The sequence below is a fragment of the Rhodnius prolixus genome, unplaced genomic scaffold (genome assembly GCF_049639745.1).
Source record: "Rhodnius prolixus isolate KJV_2025 unplaced genomic scaffold, Rpr scaffold_4, whole genome shotgun sequence".
Taxonomy (NCBI): domain Eukaryota; kingdom Metazoa; phylum Arthropoda; class Insecta; order Hemiptera; family Reduviidae; genus Rhodnius; species Rhodnius prolixus.
The window spans coordinates 51,926,406-51,934,392 of record NW_027411614.1 but is presented as its reverse complement, the minus strand read 5'-3'; the positions used below and the strand labels follow the sequence as shown (position 1 = coordinate 51,934,392).

The 7,987-nt window shown below is 29.2% G+C and overlaps 1 long non-coding RNA gene across 1 annotated transcript; it reads right to left on the bottom strand.

The window, feature by feature from the left end:
* Window positions 1–5,528: 5,528 nt before the first annotated feature.
* On the bottom strand, window positions 5,529–6,220 carry LOC141456343 (uncharacterized). The gene is made up of 2 exons (XR_012459734.1): window positions 5,770–6,220; window positions 5,529–5,689 (listed from the first exon to the last, which is right to left on the bottom strand). It is a non-coding gene; the product is annotated as an uncharacterized lncRNA (long non-coding RNA).
* Between the last annotated feature and the right edge of the window lie 1,767 nt (window positions 6,221–7,987).

The following is a 7,987-nucleotide window of genomic DNA, read 5'->3' as shown; positions in this document are numbered from 1 at the left end:
TATTTGTAATTAATTAACTCTTATTTTTAATTAACATTTGACCATTTGGTACAGTATAGTGCCAATCCGTTTAATCAAAGGATGAACTTAAACCGACGATGTATAATTTCCTAAATTGCACTTAAATATAAACAAGTAAAAGTAATAATAACAATAATTGCGTAAATATATGTTGGTAAGGTGAATTTTCTTAAAAACGTTTTATGATTTTTTGAATTGTTTAATAGAATAGCGTCTCATTAAAAACCTATGCATTAATCGTTTAATAACTCCTATTACAATCAATATGAGCTAGAGGGGTGCTACTCTTCCCTGAGCAAAAATATTTTATTGATAAAATTTGGCCAGCATAAGGGTCTGTGACGTGTAATAGAATGTAAAAAATATTAATGAAAATTTAATGCAGTAAAGTTATACTTAAATGATATCAATTGTTTCGAAAGTACAATGGATTCTTTTTCTAATATCTTCTGTAAGGATACATTAAGACACTGTTCACAGGGGAATGTTCTCGGAAAACTTAATAGTAAGAGAAATCTTTTATAAAAATCGCGAAAAATTAGAAACCAATTTAAATAAAATAAGCTTTTAGAAAATGTTTCTAAATGGCTGAAATTATACGAGCTGTAGTATGATTGAAATGATAGGTACTTGCTGATTTGTGTACCTTTTGTCGTTTAATCAACCCTTATACTTAACTTTTTAAACTGTAAGTTTTTGTTAAGGATTATCGGATATAACTTGTTCAGAATGCGGGGAAAATAAGATTTATATTAAAAGTAAATTAAATTCGGTATCGGATTATCTAATAGTAATATTAAAGCGTTACCAAGGAAATCGTGTTTTAAATGAAATCCACTCTTTCGATGAAAATAATGTAAAAATTGACGGTTTTAATTTCACACTGGCGTCCGTGATTTACCATTACGGTTCGGGCCTTAATTCTGGCCACTATGTTTGCGCGTTAAAAAGTCATAATAATTCGTGGACTTTGTTAAATGACGAAATTATTAATTATAATTTTAAATTTAATCCGGGATTAAAAGACGCGTACATTTTATTTTTAAAAACAAAAACAATGTGAAAACTGAAACGAAACCGATATATTTTTATTTTAAAATATTTCATTTCGGTCGTTAGAGAGCCAGCAGGTAACGGACATTAGGACTGACTGCATGTGATTTCTATTTCATGATAATATTAATTAATTTGTTTGCGTATGTTTCTCTTTTAAAAAAATATATCATTGAAATAGAATTTGTTTTTCGCAATGAATCTTTATTTTTGTCCCGATATATTTTTTTTTCAACACCGTGGATGAAAATTCATTAATGTTATTTTGTTTTCTGGTAAGAAATAGTCCAACCTATTCAAAGAAGTATATTTCATTGGAATTTATATTTATATTTGCGATTAAAACAAATTCTATGTCATATTCAACGATATTTTTAAGTTAATTTCTTTATTTATTTATTTGCATGTTTTGAACAATTTACTCTATAATTATAAATTTTTGAAATTCTACGTAGCTATAGATGAATCTTTCACAGATGAGTACTATAAACGTTAAATTAAAAAGTTCTCGTTCAACTTCTTTACCGATTTTTTGAAATCTTACGCTCTTTTTTTGTTTTTGTTTAATAATGAAGAAAAGTTTAAATTAACCAACCAAAATTAATTTTCTGTTTGATGCAGTTATAAGAAGAATTGCGTACCTAATTCACAGCAAACTATGTACATAAATAAATAATCGTCTCTGTGAAAGGTTTGTTGTATATAATTATTTTATTAAATCAATTGTACTTTTTTGTTATTTTGTGTGACTAAAACTAACTGACGGACTAAATCCGCCGAAGCCGGTCCCAAGCCCCGGTTGTAAAAGGATGAGGGGTCCGTCTAATTATGTTGCAGATATAAAGGCAAACTGTACGCAGAGAGATCACATTCAGAGATGTCTATGAAGTTTAAATATTGTTCGTCATAGGACTATGAAACTATAATTAAAACTATCTAAAAGGTACAAAAATCTCCTTAACAAAAACTTACCAGTTTAAAAAGTTAAGTATAAGGGTTGATTAAACGCCAAAAGGTACACAAATCAGCAAGTGCCTATCATTTCAATCATACTACAGCTCGTAATAATTTCAGCCATTTAGAAACGTTTTCAAAAAGCTTACTTTATTTAAATTTGTTTCTAATTTTTCGCCATTTTTATAAAAGATTTCTCTTACTATTAAGTTTTCCGAGAACATTCCCCTGTGAACAGTGTCTTAATGTATCCTTACAGAAGATATTAAAAAAATAATCCATTGTAAATTTTGTTACAATTGATATCATTTAAGTATAACTTTACTGCATTAAATTTTCATTAATATTTTTTACATTTTATTACACGTCACAGACCCTTATGCTGGCCATTTTTTTATCAATAAAATATTTTCTGCTAATATAAAAATGCAGTTTACATTACGGCTTAATAAATGTTAGTAAACAGGCATTTTAATTTAACTCTGTTCCAAATTATTTTTGTTTTATGTTTACTATGCTCTTTATTTTGAATAATCATCACTCGACCTGGGAAACCCTACTCAAATCACACGCACAATGAAATAGAAAAAGATAAAGCTAAAGTTTTTCTATCACTGTTAAAATTTGAATCACGGAGTTAAAAGGAATTTCACTCTTCAATGGCTAATAGCCAATAAATAAATACCTATTTGTAATAATAATTCATTTCTAAATAATAAACAAGTGAAGTCCCTTTAATTAAATACTTGTATAGAATTTTGATAATCAAATAATTAGTTAAAGTAATAACAATGGCCTGATCTAAAAAATTCGTTATCTTTATCCATTTTACTGAGGAGTCAAAAAGCTGTAGAAGGACTGACAGGAGATTAGACGGAAAATAGGCAGACCTAGAAGGAGGGAAATTGAGGAATTGAAGGAGGACCATAGAAAACTGGGAATCAGGTAATGCAGGAAAAAGTTCTGGACAGAAATGCTAGGAGAACCAATACGGTGGAGGTCAACGTCCTATGCAGACTGTTGCAATAAAAAACAAATTAAAAAAATCATATGAATAATCATATGAAGAAAGATTTAAAGGAAAATGCATAAATTAATATATTGTATTACTATAAATATTTGTAATTAATAAACTCTTGTTTAATTAACATTTGACGATTTGGTACAGTATAGTGCCAATCTGTTTAATCAAAGGATGAACTTAAACCGACGATGTATAAAGTATTTCCTAAATTACACTTAAATCTAAAAAAGTAAAAGTAATAATAACAATAATTTTGTAATATATGTTCGTGTTGATGAATTTTCTTAAAAACGTTTAATGAATTATGAATATTAAACGTTGTTTAATAGTATAGAGATTTATTACAAACCTATTCATTAATCGTTTAATAACTCCTATTATAATCAATCTTAGCTAGAGGGGTGCTACTCTTCACTGAGCAAAAATATTTTATTGACAAAAAATGGCCAGCATAAGGGTCTGTGACGTGTAATAAAATGTAAAAAATATTAATGAAAATTTAATGCAGTAAAGTTATACTTAAATGATATCAATTGTAACAAAATTTACAATGGATTCTTTTTTTAATATCTTCTGTAAGGATACATTAAGACACTGTTCACAGGGGAATGTTCTCGGAAAACTTAATAGTAAGAGAAATCTTTTATAAAAATGGCGAAAAATTAGAAACAAATTTAAATAAAGTAAGCTTTTTGAAAACGTTTCTAAATGGCTGAAATTATTACGAGCTGTAGTATGATTGAAATGATAGGCACTTGCTGATTTGTGTACCTTTTGGCGTTTAATCAACCCTTATACTTAACTTTTTAAACTGGTAAGTTTTTGTTAAGGATATAGCTACAGGGGCGGTACTTGACATTTGCGCGCGCTCAAAATTGAACTGTTGGAAATCCAAACTGAGGCTTAGCGACGCCATTATACGTAGTACCCTGTTGTATGGGGCCCAAGTGTGGGGACTGCGCTATGGTAATGAAATAGAGAAAGCGCATCTATGTTTTTTTAAGCGTCACCTACAGTTAGCGAAAAATACGCCCAACTATTTAATAAGATTAGAAACAGGATTGCTCCACATCAGCTGGTATATATTAAAAGTAACCTTGAATTATTTAGTAAAACTTGTCAAAATGAGCTCCACAAGATACCCCAAAATTTGTTTCACAAAATTGTTAGAGAGATCGCGAGCTAATACGGTCTCAAAATATAACTGGGTCTCTCAGCTGATAGGTCTTTTGAGGTTGATTGGTTACGCGGATTTGCCAGAATCAGCAGATCATAAATATATAAAGCTAAAAATTCCAATAATATTGAAAGAATATAAAGAATATTTAAAAAATAATGATGTGTGCAGCCTGCAAACTTCTAATTTTAACGCATATTATAAAGAAATTTACAACTGCTTGGAGGATACACAAAATTACCTCACGCAGAATATATCAATAACATTTATTAAACTGATTGCTCAACTTAGAACTGCAAGTAAATATCACATTAAAATAACAATAAACGCCATTTCTTATAAAATAGATCCGCAACAAGTTTGTGCTCTATGTAAATTTAATTTAAAAGAGAATCTGCACCACATTATGTTTGTCTGTCCGGCCTTCACGACATTTAGAGAACGCTACCTCGCTCATATAAACCCTGATTCCTCCTGGCCTGGTCTGGTTTTGAACCCCTCGTCCAAGAAAGATTATAAAAATATTTATTTATTTTTTTCATCAGCACTAAGGTTGAGATCCTTTATAGAATAAATAAAAATAAAATAAAATATAATAAATAAATAAAAAATGAAATAAAATTAAAAAAATAATAATAAATTTAAATAACATTTAAATAATTAAAAAAAAAAAAAAAAAAAATTGTATCTTTGCATTGTTTGTACTACATTTGTGATATTGTTCAGTATTTCTTTGTATATTTACTTGTATTGTCGCGCCAAACTTTTTTCTCCTTTTGTATGGGGCTAGACCCCAGATGCAAATTATAATATATAAATGTAAAATGTATAATTTTAAATGTTCCAATAAAAATACTAATACTAAAATACTAAAAAATACTTCCCCTTAAAAACTGTAACAGCACAACGTCGCTCTCATCTTACGTAGGGGAGCCCTAACCCTACCAAATTTTATCATAATCGGCCCAACATTTACACACTAATTTCATCACTAAGTAATCATCATTTTCCATCGGGCCTTACATAAACGGGGCTAACTCCTCTACCATTCCATGTGTCACAACGCACATTAATACTTAAATTAAATAATCAACCATTTTCATATCCTAACATTCCAAACATTAATCAAACAAGCCACTTCACATATCCTTTCCCACCGAGATAAAACACAAATATGTAAACTTTTCTTACGCACTCTATCTACATATATCAAAATTCAATTCATTCATTTACTTTTTTCATAATAAAAACATTCATCAAACAATCCCATCGACTTTAACTAAATTATTAAACAAAACAAAAATTATCACAAATTTATTTCTATTCAAAAATTACAATTAAATCTACATTGATTCCCGTACGGTCCGCTTGTATTCTCCCTTACTAGTCAAATGCCTCTTCACCGGGCTGGGGTCGGGCTTTATACTCGCTCCTTCTCACTTCACCACCCTTCTTCTTTCCTAAAACAATTCAACATTATTTATTTCTTCAAATACTCACTTAATCATTTATTCTCATAAACTTTCTTCAAAAATCATACTTAAAACTGTAGTAGTAAATAATAATAATGCCATGTGGAGCGCTGGTGTGCGCGCTAGAAAAAGTCAGTTGGCGTCTTATGTGTCTTATGGCGATTGCTTGCGATCAATGTTATGTTTATGTTGTGTTGTAAAAGATAAAATAAATATTGTGTTTTGGTTTTTCTTATTTTGTTCTTGTTCAGCTACCATTTTAGTACTACATCTTAAATAAATGAAAGAAGTAATAGAAATATGTACATTATTGACCATAATTTAAAATAAAAATCTATTCATTGCTCCCATACACATCTCACAATTGCAGCAGTGCAGTACCACCAAAATCCGATAGAAAGCATGACCTGGCCCTATGCCCGTACATTTACAAGTGAAGTTATAATTGATCATTTTTACTTTTTCTTTCAATTATTAATACTTTTTTTAAAATAAAGAATAATAATGCAACAAATAATAAATAATAATAAGTTTCGTAAATCAAAATCAAGTAAAAAGTGAAATAGTTGAATAATTTTTACCATTGAAAACAACACTTACATTCATTATCAATGAGTGGTATTAAGTTAAAGAGAATGAATAGACCCAAAAATGAACAATTAAAAACTATAAAATTCATAAAATACAATAATGAAATACGTTTGATTCTCGTATGGTCCGGTGTAAGAATGGCTTACTTAACCATGACAGCTATGTGGGCAGGAGGTGGGGTTTTCCTCAGCTGTTAATGTAAACTTCTTCATACTAACAGCAAAAATGAAATAAATAGAAAATTTCAAAAATGAGATATACAAGTTTTAGAAAATACATTTCATAAAAATGTTCTACTGAAGCAAAATGATACAAATTATAACAATTACTATTAAATTCTCTTATTTTAGAAAACTTGAATAATAATCCAAAAATGCATCATAACGAGTCTTTGTTGAAGGCAGCAAGCTAGTAAAAAATGAATAACTTATTTATTTTATATTACGTATGTACAACATTGTGGGAAGAAAACCTAGATTGAAAATGTAATTGAAGAAAACTATATTATTTATGATAAAGTCAGATTAATTATTATCTATAATTATCAACGTTTGACTACTACATAAAGTAACAATTAGTTTAATCGAAGAATGAACTTAAACCTACGATTTTTATTTAAAAATAAAAATAAAAATAAATAAATAAAATAAACAAAATCATTGATGTATATTGGTGTAAGCATTTTTTGAATAAAGTTTTTGAATTTTTTAGCCTAATAATTTTTTTTATTTTTTATCACGTTTTTCTTTTTAACCTGTTATTATTAGTTTGATTATTATAGATAAATAGATATTACAATCAATCTACAGTGCTACTTGGAACAAATATTTTGTAGATGAAAATGGCCAGCATAAGCGTCTGTGACATCTAATAAATTCTAAAAAATATTAATGAAAATTAATGCAGTAAAATTACTTAAATAATATCAATGAAGTGTTAATGAAATGTTGGGTACTTGCTGATTTGTGTACCTTTTGGCGTTCAATCAACCCTTATGCTTAACATTTTAAACTGTAAGTTTTTGTTAAAGAGTACACAATTAGTACTCAACATAATTCCCAAAAAATGCAACACCATACACAGATACCGCTTCACAACTTTCTACAACTTTTCAAACATTCTTGTCACCGAGGCTATTTTTCCTACAAACAACATTTCTACAAACAAAATTTCCGCGTAGCCATCGCAACTTGTCTCAGCCCAATATTAACGGACATCATAATCACACAATACTTCACACTTGCCTTAAACAACTTTCCTTTCAAATACCATTTATGTACAAATATGTCCATCATCTCTTAACTGCAGTCCCTAACGAAAACAACCAAATAATCACTGTTGGAACCCCAACTTTACTTTGCTATATAATTGAACAGCTACATAATTTTTGTAAATATAAGCAATGTATTTTTATATGTATATATGTTTTTTTAATAAATAAAAAAAAATAGAAAAAGAGGCAAATAGCCCATTTTAAAAGTCTTTCTCAACACTCTGGAATGGCAGTTTGGTTCTTTGGACGGTTCAGAGATAGCGACACAGTCGCGTCGCCAGCGCACGGCACGGTCGGCTTTGCTATATAAAGGGAAGAATCGGCCGTGTCCGCATCAGTCAAAGAAAATTTTTCAACATGGAAACATCACTAATAGCTACACTAGCTTGAAGGTTGCTGACTGGGGTTTACTTTAAAAACCA